The sequence below is a fragment of the Mauremys reevesii genome, linkage group 7 (assembly GCF_016161935.1).
Source record: "Mauremys reevesii isolate NIE-2019 linkage group 7, ASM1616193v1, whole genome shotgun sequence".
NCBI lineage: Eukaryota > Metazoa > Chordata > Testudines > Geoemydidae > Mauremys > Mauremys reevesii.
Genome location: NC_052629.1, coordinates 120308056 through 120331341, shown reverse-complemented (window position 1 = coordinate 120331341; position 23286 = coordinate 120308056). Strand labels below are relative to the sequence as shown.

At 45.6% G+C, this 23286-nt stretch overlaps 1 long non-coding RNA gene across 1 annotated transcript; it reads left to right on the top strand.

The window, feature by feature from the left end:
* Window positions 1-11709: 11709 nt before the first annotated feature.
* Window positions 11710-21608, top strand: LOC120409257. Its single transcript, XR_005601230.1, has 3 exons — window positions 11710-11830; window positions 15920-16012; window positions 19676-21608. It is a non-coding gene; the product is annotated as an uncharacterized LOC120409257 (long non-coding RNA).
* Window positions 21609-23286: the final 1678 nt, after the last annotated feature.

Here is a 23286-nt window from a genome sequence, read left to right as displayed (position 1 = left end):
TGTGCCAAGGTGGGATTTAGGACTGGAACCCAAAACTCCTGTCTCCCAGTCCATGCTGTCTCTCAAGTGTGTGAACCACGACAGGAGGAGATTAACTCCATCCCCAAATCAAGAGGCCTCACTACTCTCCTTCCCTCTTCGCTGGCCACTGAATGAGAACCTGGGAAGGAAGTGTGGGTTATCCCCATGGAAATGCACAGAGTACCGTCCGAGTACTTCAGCGCAGTGGTATCTTGAATACTCATTACCAGGATGTCCCACGTTCACTCCATCGTTGTAAAAAAGAATAAAAAATGTCTAGAGCCAACCCTGCAAACGCCAGGGAATACAAGCTGGGTCATTCACTCCGGAGCTGGAGAATTCAGGACGTGGTTGTCATGAATCTAAAATCAGATTCTTCATCAAGGCTATTACCTAGAGAGAGCCCAAGAGACGTTCTCCTCCTTGCTCTAGCTCGCTAAAATGGCCTGTGCTGTCTATTGTCAAAAGACAGGGTTCTCCCTCAATCCTGGCATGGATTAAAGCATCATGGAGTGGGTGGCTGCTACGCTACAGAGGTAAACTGAGTCCTGGCAGGTGCACAGAGATTGCCTTGCATCGGCAGCCAGCGCGGCGACAGACCAGTACTGGGTGGCTCTAGAGGTGAAGTTCAGCAATGTTATGGGGAGGGGCCTTTACCCCTCCCAACAGCCCTAAAAAGACAACAGTGGTTTATTCTGGCTACGTGTCGCTTGTTTGCTTTTCACAGCTGGGGCCTGATCCTGTCGAGTGCTCTGCATTTCCTGCAAAACATGCTCAACCACCAGGCATGTCTGGGGCTTCTGAAGGCCCCGGCACAGCTTCTTGGAGGATCAGGCCTACAGGGAGCAAAGTCTCGGATGCGCCGAAATGCTCTGGAGACTGTTTTCTGCACAGCAGCCTATTGAAAATAATATCCAAATGCAGTGAAATTGGCAAACCAATCAGAGTACAGGGATTAGCATAAAGAATGGTAGGTCCTGGCTATTGTTTGCTGATATAGAAATAACCCAAGAGCCGTCCCTTGAAGTTCTCCATAAAGCCTCACATGTGATATAGGGAAAGCTGCTGCTCGAGGATTAGGAGGATATTTTCAGGACAGCTTGCTCTGCCCCCTCAGCCAGGAGGCAGAAATCTGAGCAGCAGTGATTAGATAATATAATGCAGCATTAATAGTAACAGAAGCAGCCTAGTCCGGAAGACAGGAACTTCTGTGCCCTTTCCTAAAGGGAAACTTCCCTTCTCAGTGAGAGAAGAGAAGCAAGGAAGCATTCGAACCATGGGTGGGGTGCAGAAACAGGAGAAAGAACAGAAGCAAAAAGGAGGCAAGGCAATGACAGAACAGACAAGAGAGGAAAGGGAAATCAAGCATTTTCGTGTTTTATGGTACAGCTAGCATAGAACCCAGAGATAGGAAGGACCTGCAAAGTCATCCAGTCCATGCCCTACCAGTGCAGGATTTTTGCCTTGAGCGTATCCTGGAGTGTTTTGTCCAATCTAATTCCAAATGATTCAGGTGATGGACCTTCCAGCACTCCCCGGGACAGGATACACCCCAGCCTCGTAATCTCACTGCTAGGAAATATTTGCCGATGTTCAGCCTCCATTTTAACTTGGCTCAGATTTGTATGATTTTTCCTGGTCATACCTCCTCCTGCTGCTGCAGGACTGGACAGTGTCTAGACATGTCCCTTCCAAAACCCCTCTCCACTCCCAAACCCCCTTTGCACCTGGGGCTGCTGCCGAGGCAGTGCAGAAGTTCCTTGAAGCAGGGGTATTCCTGTGGGGGCCCAACACAGGGTGCTCTATTCATTGCTGCAGTGCCTCCTTGTGGCCACAGCTGGAGTTTAGCTCTGCCAGTCTGACACCCCTTCCTGCAAGTGCTCACTCCATCTGTCTCTCAGGACTTGACTGTTCCCTCTTCGTGGCTTGACCCTCTGGCCAGCTCACTGTAGTTTTCTCCTTCCAGGGCAGCGTGTTCCAAAGTCTCTCTAGACCAACCGTTCTGGAAAGCCTTTCAATTCACTTCCCCTCAATGGTGCCACTTCCCCAGTGGCTGGTAAGGGAACATGGGCCTGTCCTGTTCTCCGGTATCCTGCCCAGGGATCCTACAACCAGCAGCCAACGTCGGCACTGTCCCACCTCTTGCTGCTGTTTCCCTGGACTGCTTCCTACATTTTCCTCTGTCAGGCTCCTTCTCCATCCTCCTCTGGATATTCCTTTCCCTCCAGGCCAACCTCCCTTCAGTCCTAGCCTCAGAGAGAGTGACTACAGACCTTGTTCCTGCAGCCCCTTTCTGCCCCCAACTACCTGGCTTTATAGAAGCTCTGCCTGTTTCTATCGAGGTGAGCGTCATCCTTTAATTAGTCCTCATTGCTTCCTGGCTCCTTCTCCAGGTGCAGCTTAGGTTAATTGGCCCACCTAGCCACCTTAAGACCTTCAGGGGCTGATGTGGGGTAAACACCCCATCACAGCACCCATATATCTGCCCTGTGACCCCCTTGTGATCTCAAAGGGGCTTCAGGACAGTGATGAATAAGGCTCCTGTTTGCTGGAATCTGGACTCACTTCACATATGAGCAAACATCAGAGCCGCCATCTTGGTTGATACAGTGAGCATTGGTTCTACAGTGAGCGGCTACAGCTTGCTAAATAGCCAGGCTTGCTAACATGGGCTACAACAGAGTCATATCCTCTGAGGACTGGGCACAGTGTGTGGGGGGGGATATGCAACATACACTGACCAATGGATTACCACTAAAAAGAGATATTAGGATCAATCCAAAGCCCATTGAAGTCAATGGAAAGGCTCCTAGTGACTTCACTTGGCTTTGAATCAGTCCCACCAGCTGCAGAGGTAAATGGTTTCTTCAGTGAAGGGAATGGTAATTTGTTGGTTAGGCCAAATACTTCACTGCAAAAAATATAAATTGTTTATTAATAAAGGTTTTAAAGATCAGTTCCTGTTTTTAGAAAAAAAAAATCTCGCCAAGTAGATAGTCACAGCTGAGTTCCTGGAAGGAATAGAGGAGGGTTTCCTGGAAAGGTAAACAAGTAAAGCACTCACATTTGATGTTTAAAAATATTAATTTGCAAATGAGAAGGTTCTTGGAGAATCTATCACTTGCATTTCAAATCTTTTCATACTGGTTGGTGCTTTCAGGAATAATCCTGCTTTGGCAGCGGAGGTGGACCAGGTATTTTAACAGGCCTTTCTTGTCTTACTTTTTGATTCCTGGTACAGAGCAGTCTGAAAGTTTCCTCAACAAACAATTCTGCCCATGGCTAAGATGTTACCAGATAACTATACCCACAATTGGACATTCAGAAGAATGATGGTTAGGGCATGAGCCTGGTACTTAGAAAAAAAATTATATTCTGTGCTCTGCTGCAGACTCCCTGTGTAACATCAGGTTCATTCAGCTAGGCAAAGATTTTCAAAGGTATTTTGGTGCCTGAAGAGACAGATAGGCACCTAGTGAGACTTTAAAAATGCCTGGGTGCTTCACTCCCACTCAAGTCAATCAGAGTTCATTAGGCACTTAGGTGTTTGTGAAAATCCCACTAGGCGCTTAGTTATGTCTTTAAACACCTCAATAACTTTGAAAATCTGGGCTTCAGACCCTGTGCCTCTATTTCTCCATCTGTAAGAGGGATAGTAGTAATTCCATTCCTCACAGGTGTGCGGGAAAGATAAATATATTCAAGATTGTGAAGTGCTCAGATACCACAGTAATATGGGTCAAATAAATACCAAAAACACAACGGTACTTATTGATTTGATCTTTTGTATGACCTGAGGTCATATGAAATATTTTCCAACAGGTTCGTAGTAACAGAGCATCATCCTAACCATTGTCCTCACGTTATTAGGCATCACCACAAATGGTAGATCCCTGCAGCCCATTGGATTACTGTTTCCAATGGGAAGCTCTTTCGGAACTTGGGCCCCTGTCTTGCAAATGATTAACTTTGCACAAGTGAGTAGTGTCATTGGGAGGACGGGATTGCTTGCACAGATGCAATTAAGCATGTGCATGAGTAGGATCAGGTTCTTGTAATCCATATCCTAAAGGCTATTAAACCAACACTCCAAATAAATTCATGTGCAAAATTATACGAGAGAGTTTCAAAAAGCTGAAAGCGTGGCTAAACGTTAACACCTTTAGACATGTGTTCACTAACAAAAGTCTAGAGCTAGAAACAGATGCACATCTCTGGTCCCACTGTCTAACCAGCCTGGCATGTGTCAGAGACTCCTGGTCTTAGCAATAGTCATCAGAAGACAATTCTGGGCCCAGACCTGATATAGAAAACACACTCCGTTTTTGTGTTCTAGGATGATGACAACATTGCGCTATGCCTGAAATATCTTGCAAGCATATGTTTTGTTTGTATACAAACCTGTACCCCACATCTGAAATACACTTGCATAGCATCATATTTGGCAAGAGAATACTTGCTAGAATTTCTTCTCTTGCACCAATTTTCTTTTGTATTTAAAGTGATTATTATTAGCAGAAAGTTCTGAAGGTTGTCTATTGGGTAATGAAAGAAGATTTTCATACATTTTGTAAGAGGCAACCCACCATTCTCCAGATTTACAATGAGATGAAGGAAAAGACAGTGTAATCATCTTTGGAAGCCTCATCGAGTTGTTCAACATCTTAGTCTTGTCATCAGCAGCCAAATGAAGACGTAGAGGAAGATATTTGAACTACAGAAGCATGTTTTCACAATGGTCTTTTGGGAAATACCTATTTTTAGCACATCAATAATGAAAATAGTACAAAATTGGAAATATATAAACACAGGCTGAAAATAAACCAGAAGTGCATAAATAATCATAAGGAGAAGAAAGACACACATTGAAATCTCTGTTCCTGTTAACATAAAAGTCTGCAAAATATTGTGGTGTCTTAAAGTTTAAGTCTACAGAGGGGACCCACCTCAATCTGTGGACTTGGGTCCCTGGTGGTGCAAATGGCAGGGGACAGTGTCAGAAGCCCTGTTGTGCTGATGAGCCTAAGAGCTGGTGGGTGCAGCCTATAAAGTGGGCAAGGCCAACAGGGGCTTGTGGTTCCAGAGATTCAGCATGTTCCCTTAGCAGCCTCCATGGATGGGGTTCTATCTAGTCATGGCCAGAACCTAAAGCTGCTCTCATCTGTCAGAGTCGGGGCATGGGGTGGGGGCAGAGGGGGAACCCAAACAGAGTTACTTTTAGGCCCAGTAGGTTGAGTTTTACTGGCAATTGAATGTTCTTTCCTATGCAAGTTTTGTGTTTGTGGAAGGGCCCTAACATTCATTGTGGCTGCAGACGTTATCTGTCCCCTGAACTGAAGCTGTGTTTCTCTCTGCCCAGACATGCCTCTTAGTTTGTATTTTAAACTATTGGGAGTAATTACTGAAAGTCAAATAGTACGTAAGCCCTTAAATCACTAAAGTACTTTTGAGACTTTTACCAAGTGGTTTGACCAAGTTCATACTTCAAGTGAATGGCAAAGCCACCAGCATAACTCAGGGGTTTGTCACTAATCAGTATTGGTGACTGCAAAGAAAATGCCTCTTCACTTTTAAAAACAATGCAGCTAATATTTTGAATCTAATTCAGGCATTGGTTGATGCCGTCTTTATTTTTTTATTGGCCACCTAATACATCAGACTTTGCAGGAAGATGCTGCTACCAATGAGTCCTTTCCTATCTAGTCAAGAAATACTGGTTTTAAATGATCCATTGTTTTTACGCTGTGGGATTCCCTGTCACAAGATCCCATTGAGGCTAAGAGATAAGTAGGTTTCAGGGGGAAAAAATTAGGAGAATGAGAGCATCGTCCAGAGACAGTTGAGTTAAGATTTAAAAAAAAAGTGGGTCAGAGATACAAATCCTCAAGTTTAATAAACCAGTCCACCGACTGATAGGAGGTTAGAAAGACTCTTCCCATCTGGAGAGATTATTCCTAATTGCCCATTACAGGATTTCTTGCACTTTCCTCTGAAGCTTAAGTTACCAACCACAGTCAGAAATGAAATACCAGGCTAGGTTATGATCTGGTATGGCAATGGTTATGTTCCTGTTTATAGCATGAGTTAAGAGAGAACATTAAATACAAAGGTAAAATTGAATTAAGTAGCAACCCCACTTACCTCTTATTTCCCAGACACCAACATTAGCACAGAAAAGAGATTGTAGGAGAACTAGAGCCACAGAATCATAAAGTTGTGCTTCCCAGTGAAGAGCACAGCAAGAAATCCAGACACCGGCCCTTTCCTTGTCAAGCTGTGTCTTTACTGGCAATTAACACGGCGGCTGCTGCGCCGAAAGCAGTGGTCAAAGCTAGCAGCATGCCTGGTGATGAAGCTGGTGGCTGGGTGATAGCTGACATCAGTAGAGGATATATCAATTTGTTAAATAAACCAAAACAAATTTGCTGCCGTTTTTTCTTTTTTTAAAGTCACACGTGAAAGTGAGGCCAGATGAAAGCTGACATTTCCTGGTCTGACAACAGATAGAATAACTGATCCAAAAATACTGCAGCGAGGAAGTCACTGCCAGGTTTCTGTTTGGGTGGAGAATGAATGAATGAATGAATGAATGAATGAATGCAGTAGCTTCATGAAAGGAGATGTCGCATTACACCACTATACAGCGTTCCAAAGTATTGTAATTTGACTGCCTTCGTCAAGTGAGGAAAGCAAAAACATCCACCTTGGCTGCCTTTCCGAAGAAGAGGGGCTGACTTGGCAAAGCCGAGAAAAGTGGTTTGGCTTCTTCCAGGCTGATCAGCTTCCGCAACCTCATGCCGGCTGTCAAGTCTTGTGCTATCATATAGCGAGGCCTTGAGACAGCGGAGAGCCGCACAACCAAGAATACAGAGAGAAATCTGTGTCTCTGTCAGCGGCTGGGACGCGGGCAGACATGCCTACTGGTTGGAGCAGGAATCAAGAGCCCAGAGTCAGAGACCAGATGCCGGAGCCAAAATCAGGGATCAGGGCCGAGGGTCAGCACCTGCTTACCTGGAGCGAGGCAAGGCTGGGAACAAGCCATGGGTGACCTGCTGCTGTTGGGCTTAGGAGCTGGCCTGCCAACTCTGCCAACCAATTAGGCAGTGTAGCCAACCAGGTGGCTGACTACAGGTCATTAGGTTGCCCAGCGACTGACTCTGCTGCAAGCCCTGTTTCCACATGGTTCTGCCTGGGCTGCATGGTTCCACTGGTGCACAGTCCCCGCAGCAATTGGTTTCCATGGTTTATGCAAACTAACCCAGCAGCAGTTGGTTTCCCCACCCTGCTAGCCAGGGACCAGCCTCATGTATTCTATCAGAACATGAACCCCCCCCAGAAGCCCTCCCACAACCCATTCCTCCACTCCTGGGCCTGCAGCCACGTCATAGTCACCATTAGAGAGCTAGAAGGAAAGAGGTTCTCTCCATGCCTCCCAGGGAATTCAGGGGATAGCATATGGCCTCTCTTCAGAGGGCTACCAAATAGGACCGCTCTGCTTTCCAGTCCACAGAGAGGCTGCCTGACCTTCCAGCATCCAGGACATAGTCTCTCTCTCTCTCACTGCCAGTGGCTGAATAACCAAATAGGAGCACGTATTGTTTCATAGTCCTTTGTGTACCTCTGACACAGAGGGACCACCCAGCTCCAGGAAATCCATATATTCCATCCATCCAGACTGTGACCCCCTTACTCATGCCAGTTAGCACTGACATGCCTGAGGAGTCCCCTGCACTCAAACTGCCCACCTATGAAAAATATTTATATTTTTAGACTAGACTACAGTATTGTGAAGTTTGTCAATACAAGTTATTCAAACAAATATTATTCAGCCAGCTTTCGGTTTCAGCCAGCTGTAGCCTCTCCATACTGTTGTATGGTTGCGAAACTTGGGCACTGTGCCACTCAGTCTGGGCAAAGCTAGAGGGTTTCCACACAATATGCCAATGTAGTATATTGGGCATGAAGTGGAATGACTTCTTCTGAAATGCAGATGTTTACAGTCGCTCCGGTCTATAGACTACTGGGGCCATTGTCCACATTCGGCGTCTTACCTTTTGGGACATGTCGCAAGGATGCCACAAGACAGTCCGGCAAACGCCGTTCTCTGGGTGGCTGGAACATCTGTGATAAAATAACACCAATCGCAGGTAGAGGCGGCCCAGAGGCAGCCCCCCTATTACATGGGTTCATCAAGTCTGTTCTGATGTATTGTGGCCGCAAAGGAACAGACCAAATGGCAAACAATCACTATGGCTGATTGTCCAGCTAAGCATTGAAGAAGAAGCTTTTGGTTAAGGAGAAGTTGGTATTTTGACCTCTTACTTTTGGACAGTTTCTAGGGTTAAAAACAATTAGTTAGAAATGAGGTGAGAATAGTACCAGGAAGTCACTGCATTCTGTGGTTCACCTCATTGGCTGAAGTTAAAGGAAAGACTGATTGATTTCACCGGGCTTTAGATTGACCCCTATGGCCTAAATTTTCAGATGTGACTGGTGATTTTGGATGCCCAAATGGAAACACTGAAAAAAAACAAAACCCTGATTTTCAGAGGGCGGGTACTCAGCACTTTCTGAAAATCAGGGCCCTGTCAGATGTTTCAAATTGGGCACCCAAAACCACAAGTCACTTTTGAAAATGTAGCCCATGGGACAGGTCAATTGTGGGTGTATAGGGCCAGATTTCCAAGACAGCTTACTTCCCAGCAGCTCCCACTGAAAAGAGGAGGGATGTTAAGAGCTTAAGCCAATCGCTAATAGAGATCAGGATGAAAATGAATCTACTGCGGGGTTCCTACATTTCCTTCTGAAACATCTGGTACAGACCAATGAGAGATTAGATACTAGACTAATGGACCCAGGAGCTGATCCAATATGGCAATATTTATGTAATAATGAGAGCTGCTAAGAAATGAACACTTCTGAAGGTCCGATCTGGATTTTTGAACTTCCATCAACTTCAATGGAAGCTTTGTTTATGGGAGGAACACAGATCACAACCAGTTCTGGACAAGGTGCTTAACGCTGGTGTTTGTTAATATCCACCTCCTTCTAGGCATGGGCAGACGCTCCTTTTTCCTAACTCCTCCTCCCTCCCCATTCTGCCCCAGGGTGGGTGCAATGTATTGGTTTACTTTTTGTCACCCTTTGCAATAGTCTGGTTCCTCTTTATTTTTGTGCAGCAGTCTCAGGCCTCCAGATGAAGCACTTTAGCAATACAAGTGATTATTGTTAATTTATCAGCAGCCGATTTTGTCAGCCGTTGATTCTATCTCACAGCAGTTCCCTGCAACCCTTGGTTCTTTTAGTCGGCACAGGACTAATCATGCAACCTTTGATTCTGGTTTTGACCCACAGCAGTCACCAACCCATTCCCCAGGTAGCTAGGTTTAACTTCAGATTTACCACAGGCATAGGCGCCGACTCCATGGGGCTCCAGGGCTGGAGCACTCATAGGGAAAAATTAGCGGGTGCTCCACACCCACTGGCAGACAAGCTCTCCCCTCCTCACCCCCTCCCCCCAACTGAGCACGCCGCGTCCCTGCTCCTCCCCCTCCTTCCCAGCTCTTCCCGCCCCCCCCCCGCTGCCTAACAGCTGTTTGGCGGCACTTAGGACTTTCCGGGAGAGAGGGGGAGGAGCGGGGACATGCTCAGGGGAGGAGGCGGAGAAGAGGGAGGGCAGGGGCAGGGACTTGGGGAAAGGGGGTAGAATGTAGGGGGGAGGAGGGCGGGGCTGAGGTGGGGAAAGTCAGGGTGGGGCAGGAACTTTGGGGAAGGGGTGGAATGGGGGTGGGGCGAAGGCAGTGCAGGGGTCGGAAGAGGCGGGCCAGGGTTGGGGGGATGGTTGAGCACCCACTGGGCAGATGGGAAGTTGGCACCTATGACCACAGCCTACTCCAGTTTTGCCTTTATGGCCCTGCGCCTGCAAACAGACTTGCCACCTCCACGACTGATTTTCCCACATTGGGACGTTAGCAGCTTTGAATCTGCCAGAGGACTCCAGACCACACAAGTTTCTCATGATTTGGGGTTGCATTGAGGAAGCCTCATGTCCACAGTATAGAATGGAATAACATACTGTGAGCAATACCGACATTTATACTCACAAGTCCGGAAAGCTGTACAAAGGCCTAACTAACAAGCACTGAGTCCTTATTCTCACAGCTTTTTTCTCTATTGCACCAATATGCACTTCACTAAATAATCAGTGCCAAAAATACTTATATATTTTAAGTGACACAAAACATTTCATGTGTCAAACTAGAAGTTACCCAGAAAGCTTCATATGGACCATCTGTATTTGCCACTCTATTATATACTTCCCTGAGTGCTGGGTCACAAATTCTATTCGTTTTCAAAAGCTGGCTAAAATATCATTTGGATTTAATCCTGCTGGCTTGGATACTGCATATTTGGCAGGGTAGGACTTCCTGGCTTTGCAGATGACATTTAGCAGCAGCAAGCAGAGAGCATTTAAGAGGAATACAACTTTTTAAGCAGTCTTTGGACACGGGGATGATTTTCAAAAGCCATGGCAAATACACTCAATACATCATTTGTTCTGTGTTACTCTAAAATATGTACATTGCCTGGGAAATATAAGTAAATCAAACTAAAGCAAACAAATGTAAGTACTTGGTTAAGATTGGAAAATGGTTATTTATGAGGTAAATAAGTACTTATACTGAATAGTAAACATCTCTCGTTTGACTGTAAAAATATCTGTTTTATGTAAACACAGTTTTATCTAGTTGCTCTGGGCAATTGATTTCAAGTACATTTTTTTTTTAAATTAAAACAAAATCGGTCAGGCCTTGGTCTTATAATGTGGTTCTGATCCTACAATGACCTAAATGGGGCTTTATATGGGCATAGAGATCTGCTATAAGAATCGATGCTTTGGATCCTGGTGAGAAACAGGACAGCTTATCTGCTGTTTGTTTGGTGGGTGTGCAACTGTGCATATACTTTTTCCTCTAAACTCTGCTTCTTCTTACAAAATGCTGGGTGATGCTGATCTTCTTAGCCTACCTGTCTCGTAGGAATTCCATCTCAGACACTCCATAGTCCTTTGCTTAGCACAAAGCAGACAGAAATGCTAGCACTCGATTTTCTACTGCACTCATCTCTTGACTTGGGGGGCCTGGGGTGAGAATTCCCAGCGCAGACATGTGGATCGGTGCTCTGACTATTGACTTTTAGCTTTGATACCATCCCACATCATTAAATGTTTTTTTTTCCTTCTTCTTCTCTCATTTGGGGCTTAGACAGTGTCTTGACCTTTTCCCTTACTAAAATCCCTTGTCACCACTGCAAACATACATCCAAAAGCAAAACCGAATCACACCAATATGGACACAGACAGTGCCTACCCTGTACTGAACACAAGCTCAGAGAGCAGACCAGAGCTCAGGTAGTTGACAGTTCATACTCCAAACAGCCACTTACCTTAGCGATGCCCACAATTTCCACCTACTCTGTTGCGAACAGAGAAATAACCATCTCCATTTTGTTTTCAAATGTGCCTTGTCTTGCTTTCAGCACTATGAGGAGAGTCAGAGAAGAACGTGGAAACCCCAATAAGTCTAGAGAAGGAAGAAAATCTCAGTAAGGTCAGAGTTCAGAGTGGTGAACATCATAAACTTTGGCTGCTTATCTGAACCGCATACGTGTCCAAGCCTCACCAGGCCTCTCCAGACCTGCAAAATCCAGACCAGCCTCCGACACTCCACTATTACCTTTACATGATGGTATCATCTAAGGCGGATAATGTGGCCCCCTCCCACAGCATCTTTGGGAGTGCTCCCAGCAAGTAGGTCTAATGCCCCCACACGTTATTCCAGGATGATCTTTTTGAGGGGTGGGGTATGGAGGTGGGAAGGGACGGCTGGTAAACGTGCCTCCCACCGAGGTACTCCTTGCTGCTGCTGAGTGATCAGGCTCTGCGGGCAGCGACAAGCCCCATACAACATTCTGAGCAGTTGCAGGTAGAAACCCAGGCTCAGTTCCTGGAAAAGACACAGTACTTTTTTCCCAGTTGGCTCAGCGAGAAATACAGAATCTACCCAACCCTCTGGACATGGCAGCTGACTTTCTTGAGCACACGGCATAGGGACTTAAACAACTACTGCAGAATCTTTGCAGGGAGATAGCATCGGCCCTGGGCCTATCACCATGCTGAGAGAGGCGGAGAGATCCAGATTATGAACATCTTTGAAATCTTTCACTGATTTTAAAAAAAGATACAAAAAGCAGAAGCTCCAGCCATCAAAAACAGGCGCATTGGCCCATGATCCTGCCAATACCTACACACAAAATGTTACACGCAAGCAATCCAGTGGAACCAGTGAGATGCAGAAGTGTCACAACAATTGGGTCCACGGTGCAGCTAATTTTGCACCAGTTTCTCCCACAGCTCTGCTTTAGCTGGAAATCTTACCAGACAGTCAGTTCCCACAAGGTTTCCAGACCAGAGAATTTGGGGGATGTGTCTCAGATAACTGAGTCTCTAAACTTTGACCATTGTTACCTTTTACAGGGATACACACTGGTTTGTGTCCTCTGGGATGAGGAATTTAGTCAGGAGGAAGTGTTCCCTTTACAAGAATCCTGCAACTGACATGACTGAGGGATCTGTTGCCCTCGGTAGTGTCAACTATCTTCAAATTAAATTTCCGCAAATCCACAATGGCCAAATAGATTCCAAGCCTGTAACAGCCCCTTCGATGTTCTGTGATAATAATCCATGAAGCAATGACTGCTGCATTGACATAATAGACAGGACTGCTGTTCTCCGTTGTGTCAGTGATCCAGGTATTACAGGGCTGTGTCTCACATGGTTCCATGGAGATCTTTCCCTTTAAATAAAAAGTGAAAATACAAGTCAAAGGTTAAAATGTTGTTAAGGGTCGGCTCTAAAACCACACACAGAAACAGCCATACACAAAACCCCAGGACATTCTTACATTAGGAACTGCACTCAATTCTTCCAACGTATTGTACCAGTTATCCTGGTACCTGTAGTAACTAGAGTTGATTTGAAATATTTCATTGAGACTTTTTTTCAGCCCCAAAAGAGACTTTTTAAAAACATCAAACCCAAACATTTCTGCAGAAGATGTCCATGAAACATTCATAGAATCATAGAATCATTGTTTAGCAAGTGAAGATTTTTCTTTTCTTTTTCATGTTTTTCCACAGAAAATATTTAATATTTTCCAACCAGCTAGAACTGAATGGAATCTGATCTAGTTGGTAACTAAATTAGGGTGGGCTCTCTATAGAGCTGTATGGTGCCACTTTTGGTCCTAAGGTTCTGATGAATGCTGGATGTAAAGCAAGACACGTCTGGAAACGATGTTACTGTGCTGGTTGTGTTGATTCGTTGAGGTCCAAATGTCGCTCCTAAGAGTACTCTTCCTATAGTCAGCGAGCAAGAATTATGGCTTTGGTTATTTAGCTGACTGTGAGTAACTAAAGTTGAGCAGAGCTCAGCTCAGAAAGATCAAGGAAGGGTAATCTAGTGGGTAAAGCACAGGCCTGGTAATTAAGATGGCTGGGTTCTATTCAGCTCTTTGCCCTGGACTTCCTGTCAGACCTTGGGCAAGTCTCCAGCCTTTTGTTTCCCCGTCTGTAACATAGAAAAGTTCATTAATTTTGGTAAAAGTCTTTGAGATCTTTGGCTGACAAGAATAGAAATGCAATGTATTAGTACAGTGCGGTGGATTGAGCAAAATGGACCATCCCTGTAGATAAGACAGATACTGGATTCAAATCCCTGAAATAGTTCTTCATAACAGGGCAAATTCAGGACTTTCCATTGATTTGCTTTGGAGGTCAAGTCAGACTTCTGACATTTTTCTAAAGAGAGAGGATTTGGGACTGCAATTCCTAACCTTCTTGGAGTATCCACAAAAAGAAATAAAAATCCAGAAAACCCACCAACAATGTGTTAGCCTTTCAGTAGCTGGCTCAGTCACACTTTATAAATGTACCTTTAATACTGTTTATGAAGGGTGAGTAAGTGTTTATTAGGTGGTTAATCAATTGTTAGTAAATCCAATAGGTTACTTGTTACTATGGTTTATAACCACCTATAACACTTTCTACTGATTTGCTTAGAACCATCTACAGCATTCCTCATGTCTGTAATGTGTTTATATCATATAGTAACCCTCTGTCAACTCTTTCTAAATATATCCTTCATACAAAGTGTGGCCCCTGGCTGTAACACTTGCCACACAACCAAAAATAAATGGGGAGAGGGAGCAAAGAGTTAGGTCACTTAAGAAAAATTGTCACAACATATCGTTTATATTACGTATTCAGCACCGTGCCAACATGCTCATCGGCTTTTCTAATCAGGAGCCAGGCTTTTTGTAATATGACCGTGCTAATTCATCTTTGCAAGTGTCCTCTGTAGTTGGGATTTCGTATGTAGAAGGACGTGAACTGTCAGTCAGTGGTACGGAAGGAAATGGGATGGGTAAGATGGAACAGATGGTCTCCTATGGCATTTTCACCAGGGAGTACAACCCCTATGGCATATTGTAAACTGGACTGTAATGCTCTTACTTTTGTTTAAAGCTGTGTGTTGAACTTGCAGCCAGACAAACCTCAGCATGTTTATGCCACGGCACATTGTAGCAGGGTTGTTAGAGACAGGCAAGGCCATTGCCCCGGCTGTTCAAGGTTTTGGCCGCTCTGGTTTGAAGTGGAGCGAGCGATAGAATTTTCATGGTCAGCACAGACTGAAACGTGAAGGGATCTGCTACGCAACTGACTGCTTGTCTTCATTGCCTCTCTTTGTAAATTTCAGTGAACAAGGAGCTTACCTTTCTCTTGCAGCTTAGGAGCCAGAGAAGAGAATGCCTTGGAGGTGGTAGGACTCACACCCAGGGATCATAGGAGTGGGTTGATTCCCAAGATGGGGCATTTCCCAGAGGAAAGGCCCTTGCTGACTGTCTCTAGGTTTTCCCCTGCTCAGTCCCTCCAGGCCAGTTTTGTGAATTGCCCCTATTATCAGATTCCACTAAATTCTCCCAAAGGAAGACTTGTTAGCTGTGCTACAGGAGCTTCATCTCACCATTCATTCTTTTGGTGTCAGCATGAAGATTACTGCAGATGAATAGCAGCGGTGACCAATCAATGCAGCAACCATCAAAGAGAGAAGGGCTAAAACACGGATAACGGAGCAGAGGGATGGTGGTGATCGGAGCAGGGAATGGTATCCGTCCATGCATTTTTATTGTTAGCGTAGCCATTCTAAACACAAACGTCAGGCCGAAGCAAAGGAGATTCAGTGCTGCTGCAATCACATGTGATGCTTTTCTGCAGCACAAACCTGCAATGCCACAAATAATCTGATTCGCTTTAAACAGCTGCTTGTTTTACAACTGGCAAAGTCTTCCCTCTTATGTCACCCTGGTGAGGATTTTCATGACTTGCTTTATTGTCCTTTAAAATACGATCAAACAAGGCTCTGAATAGCCTGTGTATCTTGGGCTGAAAAGCACATTTATGAAACCGGATGTATGGCAATAAACTGGGGAAAAGAAATCTGACCCGTTTGCCCCATGGAAAGCCACTAAAACTCCATCATCAGCTCATTTCCCTTCTCCAACAGGTGTAAGAACAAAAGATGTATTGTCATTAGCCAGCATATAGAATAAATAAAAAGAACATGGCCATGCTAGCTGATGTGTGTGTGATAGAGACTATTGTTTCATCTCCTGCCATTGCTAGGGTCTTGTGTGACGAGTTTCATCGGATTTGTCACAAAGTCAGCATTGTCTTCTGAATCCATCTCATTGACCTCTCAGTATTTTTCTTGGTTGTCACACTGAGTGCAATGTTTATCTTGTTATGCTATTTATACAGAGCAGGCTATTTTTCCATACAGGAAATATCATGTGTCAAGCATTTGAAATTCCAAAGAAGCATATATGAAGGCTGCTCTTTACTCTGACGAATGATGGGACACTTTTGTAGAATGGTGAGAACTTTATATCATTATTACGATCTTACCACTCAGTGTGAGGTATTCAAACTCCTTATTCCCATATTCCCCCAAGAAATCTATGGCAGACAGGCCCGGATTAACTAGTGTGCACTGGCATAGGGCCTCCTACCAGTCTTGGGGCCCAACCAAGTTTAACCCATCATCATGGATGGGTGGTTGGGCCAAATTTGAGTGGCATGGGAGGTGGCACACTGAGGTTTTACCCCATCTACATAGTGTGGTGAGAACTAATGGCCGGAGCTGGGCCAGGAGCCACTGGGCCGTGAGTGTGGGGCAGATTCACTTTCCAACCCCACCCCTCCTCAGGGCCCTGAATTCCACTCAGGGGCAGGATCGGATTTCCATAAGTCCCAGTTGTCTTAGGTTTTGTGGCACTGTTCCATGTTTACCACAAAAAAGTCCTGGCCCAGTTGAAGTGGCTCCTGTCGTGTGGGGCTGGGCTCCCTGCACTGGGCATTGTAACCTGGGCCATGGTGCAAGGGGTCACAACACCACGCAGGGCACCCCCCATTATGACAGGGTGCTGGGGCCAAAATTGAATGAATGGCGTTGCGACCTGGAGCACCAGGGTGGGGGGCGACGCGCGATGCCACTCCCTCAATTTTGGCTCTGGCGCCTTCCCCATCATGGGGGAGCGGGGGCAGAGCCAGACCGGAGAGGTGCTGCCACCCCTGTGCATGAGGGGTGGGGTGGCAGTGCCCAGAGTGGGGAGCCAAGCCTAGCCAGCCTTGCAGGACAGGAGCCACAGCTGTGAGATGAGTGAGGAAGAACAGGGCTTAATTTGTGCCAGGCCTTGCCAGAGCGGAGCCCCGGCACCTCTAGGCTTGGCAGTTCTCTTGAGCTTGAGCTGCAGCACCTCTTTCATTATAAATTAAGCACTGGGGTGGGGGGCTTCCTCTGTAACTGCCCCCCAACTGAAATCCCCCTTCTGGGGGCAAGATCTCATGGGACTCCCACCTCAGGGGGGATGGGGGCTCCCCAATTTCCATAGTGAACGGAGCCCCAAAATTCTCTAATCCGGTCCTGACAGCAAAGCCAGGAACTGAACTCCTGTCACCTGACTCCCACTCCAGAGCCAGGAGCACCTTTCCTCCTGAAGAGCTGCAGCAATCAAGGCATCAGGTCAGCCTTTACAAAGACGTCCTGTGCACTCATTCACTCCAGTCACATGGCCTCCTTTCTGTTGCCTGTGTGGATGAGAGATCATTTTAAGAAACCCACTGCTGTGCCCCCTGCCTAGACATAGCTTCTAACCAGGAACATAGCGCTTACAGAAGCAATACAACGATAAGATTTTGATATTGCACTAGCCTTCTCCTACCATCTAAGCTACTGCCCGTATCCAAATTGGGGCTGTTAAAACCAGAGGGAGTAGAATCAGGATCATGTATTTTCATCTGCCTACCCATGAGTTATTTCTGCCTTAATTTAGGCTCTACAGTCTCTTCGGGTACCTTACAGCTGCGGATAATAATACATGAACCAATGCAATTTCTTGCCAGTGCAGTTTACTGAACACTCTCAGGGCAGCTAGTCTGCCTCTCCCCAGCTATGCTAAATGAGCCCTTTAGGAAGTATCACCTCCCCTCAGAGCATGAACTTGACAGCGCACCCACAACGAGGCACAGTTTTCCGAGGCACTGAGTCAGAGGGACTGATGACAATACCAATAGGAGCAAGGATTTTAAGGGGAAAAAAGACCGAGAGAGGGAGATGAGACCTGCCCACCAAATGTGCAGAGCAGGGAACCCAGATCAGAGAGAAGGTTTTCGTGCAAATAATCTGCATGTAAGAAGGATTAATATTGCCCCATAGTAGACAAGCTCCTTTAACATTTTCCATCCAAAAAATGGCACATTTCTTATAAGAACAGCGTAAAACCTTACACTGAATCTTGGAAACTGGGACCCCAGCAAGGAGCCGGGGCCTGACCATTGGTGTCAAGGGCTACCTGGATTAAGGATCATTTTCTTTATTCCTCATCCTTCCCTTGCTGTCCTATCATAACTTCCTTGATAAAAAAGCCCAACTGTTAAACAGACTCTCTTCTTTCTGTGCCAGTACCAGTCCTTAACGGCTCCCGTAGCAAGAGCAGAGCTCAAATGCTGTGCCAAGGTCTTCCTTAATCCCTCACACATGATTTAGTCAACACCAGTGGGGGAGAAGGAGCATAGAGGTTTTTCTCCCCCCCCTTCTTAGGTCAGAGAAAAGAGGTGAAATTCAATAACACTGCTGTGCTGGAATACAATGGGAGCTCCTGCAAAGTGCTGGGAGGTTCAAATGCAGAGTGCAAAAATTGGGGTTGGGGGTTGTGAATGGCACGCCACTGTCGTGCTCTCATGCTACTCAAGCCCTAACCCTGAATCTTTTTCTTTTTGAAAGTCAGCACCGTTAGGTTTTAAAAGAAGCCAACTGGAAGATTTCATGTATCATTCTGCTGTTGCCATAGCATTAAAAAAATCTTAATGCCATCGCCGCTGGAGAAGGCATCATTAGAAAGCTCCCTCTTCATGAATCTCAGGCGATATCCTGTGTTTGGGAATACTGGATATACCTATTTTATAAGTGGGTAGGGAAGATTTTAAATCCTTTAAAATGAATCTAAGCAAATATATTCTGGGGGGAACAAGACTAACCCACTCAGTCTCTATCAGTCATAGAATTTTAGGGCTGGAAGGGACCTCAGGTGGTCAGCTAGGCCATCCCACCCACACAGAGGCAGGACCAAGTATACCTAGAATGTATGTGTTTCCAGAAATCACTCTGAATAATTGCAGGTCCAGAATCTGCTCATGTTGAGTAACACCTCACTCCACTGACTTCACTGGGTGGAGGAGCTACTCAGGCTGAGTACGGGTATTGGAATCTAGGCCTAAACAAGAGTGAGCAAGTGAGAGACTCAGGGGCTTGGAAGCGAGATATGGTAGGTACCATCTCCAGATGGCTGTTCCTCAATGAGGTCCAAGTGTGTCATCATCAAGGCCTGGTCTACACCTGAAATTGAGGTTGACCCAGCTATGTTGCTCGGAGGCATGAAAAATTCACACTCTGGAGAGACATAGTTAAGCTGGTCTAAGCCCTGGTATAGACACCACTAGGTTGAAGGAAGAATTCTTCAGTCAACCTCGCTACCACTTATCACGGGGGAGGGATTTACGACAGCAACAGAAAAACCCCTTCTGTTGCTCTAGCGCGTGTCTGCAGCACTGCAGCTGGGGTGCTTGTAACATAGCCATATCCCAAGAGACATTAGCCTAAACCATCCTCGCCTATGTAGCAATGCTGCACTGCTCCTACCGTGGAGAGTTTCCCCTTCTTGGGGGAATCTCCACATGGTATAGCTGCAAGCTGGACCTCGGGGCCATTGTAGCATCGTGCAGCCCCAGGACCGAGTGAGAGTAATGACGGCTTAACACCACCTTTGTCCTCTCTTCCTCAGCTGCACCAGGAATTTACTACATGTTTGTGCAGTGGGTAGCAGCAAATGGTGTCCCGATCTCAGCAAGGACCTCTCAGTGCTGTGGATAATAAATGAGACAAGGGGCGCAGGGGGGGGGCACCATAATTACATAAGAGAACAAGCTTTCCTCAGCCACTCCCCTCTCCAGGCTGTATTTCAGATCTCTCTCCCCACAGCGCTAGATCACCTCATTCCTCAGAAGGACAGCTGGAAAAGGAAAATGAACATGCAGAAGTCGACGGTGTTTCCAAACCTTGGCTTTCCTACAGAAGGGACAAGCATGGAGCCTGTCATACTCTCGTATACTAGAGAGCTGCTGGAAATCCTGGGCCAGGCACACAGATCCCCAAGAGGTTTTTTAAAAAAAAAATGAAAGGAGCCAAATGGAGGCTACAGAGTAAAATGGATGCTGCATTCTTCAGTGCTAATTCTGGGTTGGGGAGGTGGTCTGGCCGCCTGACCACAGAGTATAACTCAATAAGGGGAGGATGAAAAGGTACTAAGAAAGAGAGAGAGGAAGCACTGTGCCAGGTAACATACGATGCGGTCCAAGCCTACACAGCGGACTCAATATGCCAATGAATTAGTAACAATTTCCGATTACAGCAAATAGCCCTGTATAGAACAGGGAACCTAAGACAACTGATCCTGGCTTGCAGTGACTGGAAGCTGTTGCCGATACAGTTGCATTAGTCAGCCTCAAGACATTAGAGATCAATCAGTTTTGGTAAGAAAGTCCAGGGCATTCATTTTAACCATTTTGGTTTTGCTACTGGTCAGCTTGTTCATTCTGATGATCTAACTCTATGGTAAATAACTTAAAATGCAGTGTGTTTAACTTCCTTCCAAAAGCAAAACGCAGGATGGCTAGTGTGGCCTCTCTCAAAGAAAGAATTTTACAAGCACAGATTAGAGACCAGTTTTACAGACGCCTTTCTTGTGCTCGGAGGGTTGGCTGCTGCTGCTGCTACAAGAAAAGGTCTTTTATTGCAATCACAGCAGAAATGTAAACATTTGAAATAAAGCTAAACAAGAGTTTAGTTGTTGAGGAAAGGGACGGTCATCCGTCAGCATTTGGCAAACAAACTATTCTTAAGAGTGGTTTTCTGCAACTCTGACCTTACATCCAGCAAGCAGATCAAATATTTTAACCTCAATCCTTTTTTAACCCAATGCTCACAGCTTCTTACAGTACCTCTTGCTGGCTGGAATACAGAGCACCATTGACAGTTGCCTCTGGAAGCCTTGTGAAATTTGTTCTCCAGCTGGATGGTAGGAACAAGAAACCTAAGTGCCAAATCCTGATCCCATTGGAGTTTGCTACTGGGGGAGATTTTTCCAAGGCAAAGGGTTATTAGTTACCCAATTCTCATTGGAAAAAAAAATCTATACAAGTAGGATGCCTAACTCCTTGTCATGCCTTTGAAAAATCTACCCTTATGGCTTCAATGGCCCTAAGTGTGAAATCCTACAATTATAAGGCCAGTTTTATACCAAGGTGTGTGCTGACAGGTCCCAGAGACTCCAGTGGAGTTCTGTGTGGAACTTGGCCCATGCAAAAATTGGCTCATAGAGAGGGCCATAAGTCCAGGTTTGCCCCAAGTTTTAAACATTTTCAGGGCTGCTTCTCTTCTACCAAATTCTTCTCTTACCTCAATGTGTGTTTGCAATGTGCTTAGCTGGCTGTGGGAGTGGCTTGCAGACCCAATCACATTATGCATGTGGTTCAGATTCAACCAATAGCTAGTCTCACAACTCTACAAATCTCAACCGTGTTTTGATATTTCAAACATTCGTACACCTGAACCTTTTTGATTGCTTTCTGTGTCTATGTTCTTAAAACCAAGTACACGCCCCTAATACTTGAGCAGAGGTGTTTGATTGTTATGTTTGCTCTTAGCAATCTGTGACTGACACACACGTGCATGCATGCACACACAAATCTGACAATTTTCTTCTCTTTTTTGAATCATGCCAGGCTTACATGCAGAAAGAAAAAAAAGCAGCCAGGTGACTAGAAAACCATTCTAAAATGAATATAGAAAAAATATTTGCATGAGTCAGTTAAACTTTAAATCGTTCAGCACTGGAAGCCTGCCTAGCTGAGGTAGTGTGTTCGCTTTGGCAGGCTGCGTGACTTACATTTTGCAATATCATTCCTGTTCTTTGCAATTTTGGTCTTATCAAAATTAACTGCTGAAATCAGCACAGCTATTACGTAAAAAAATAAAATGTTAAAAGTACTGTGATTCTTCTGTGAAAGTGAATCCAGGTTGCAAAGTCAAGCACTCAAATGCTAAGATATGCCTAAATCGAGGTTGCCTGTGTAACCTTAATTTGGCCCCCTTCTTCATATGCATTATAATACAGTCTTCAGTTACATAAGAGTATATTAAAATTGGAGCAAGGGGACAGTCAGCTATCAAGATTCTATTTCTCCTGCAACTTGACATGGAGAGGAAGGATGGTACAATGGCTAGGGAGCTAGCCAGAGACTTGGGTTCAATTCCTTGCTTTGCCACAGACTTCTTGTGTGACCTTTGGCAAGTCACCTAGCTTCTGAGTGCTTCAGTTTTCCCATCTGTAAAATGGGGATAAGAACACTGTCCTGCCTCATAGGGCTGTTGTGAGGCTAAATACATTACAGATTGTGAGGCACGCAAATACTGTAGTGATGGGGGCCAGATAATTCCCCTAGTTAGACTGAGGACAAGACTGGGCCCAATATGTCCTCTCACCCAGAGGCATGTGAAGATGAGGATGATGTACAGGCATAATATTGCCTTTTCCTCAGAGCATGTGTCTGAAGACAGCGTATAGCTGGGGTTTGGGATTCGGTCAGCTACTATGGCTTTACAAAGATGTGTAGACCATTTTGCAGTCACTGCACAGGGAATCACAACGAGCAGTACGTTCTAGCTTGCCCACCTTCTGAATGAAACCCCGCCCCAGACATTTACCTTAGGTTGAATCATTCCAAAACCAGAATTTCATAACTTGGGAGATTATTAGTTCCTCCCTCTCCTTCCAGTTTTTCAAATGCCATCAAGCAAATCTGACAGAGGAACAACAACAACGGAACGTTCTGATGCAGCACAAAGTGTTCTGGAAAGCGACTTTTCTGGCTGTGATTTGGAATCCTCACTCCCTGGCATGGAAGGGAGGGAAAAGGAAGAGAGAGAGAGAACTCTACATTAGGGGCAAGATTATGTTATGCTGGGCTGGGGAGGGGCTGCAGCAGTTCCTGGAGGTGTTATGCCTTTGAAAGGCATAATGATTTCACTAGACACTGGGGGTGATGGAAAGCTGCTTTGGAATGGTGAAGCTTGTGCCCTTCCCTTCCCTGGTACACCTCTATTGGTGTCTCTTGGCCATAGGCTCATGCCAACAAGTGACCCTCTCGCTTGGGCTGCGATCATTATTACAGTAGCTCCGAGCAGGGTCAGGCCCCCACCATGCATAGGGTGACCAGATGTCCCGATTTTATAGGGACAGTTCCGATATTTGGGGCTTTGTCTTATATAGGCTCCTATTCCCCTCCCCACCCCCCGTCCCGATTTTTCACACCTGCTATCTGGTCACCCTAACTATGCAAAACATGAAGTAGGAGACAATCTCCTCCCCAACAGACTTCTTAGTCTGCTCCTCAACCCTTATATCCACATCGTAGCTGTCCCCTGAGCAGGTATCCTCAACAGATCGTTTCCAAATGAGATCTTGCCATTCTAGTGCACCCTAGCCATAATTTGGGCTTCAAGAATCGTTCTCAGAACCACAATTGGTTGTC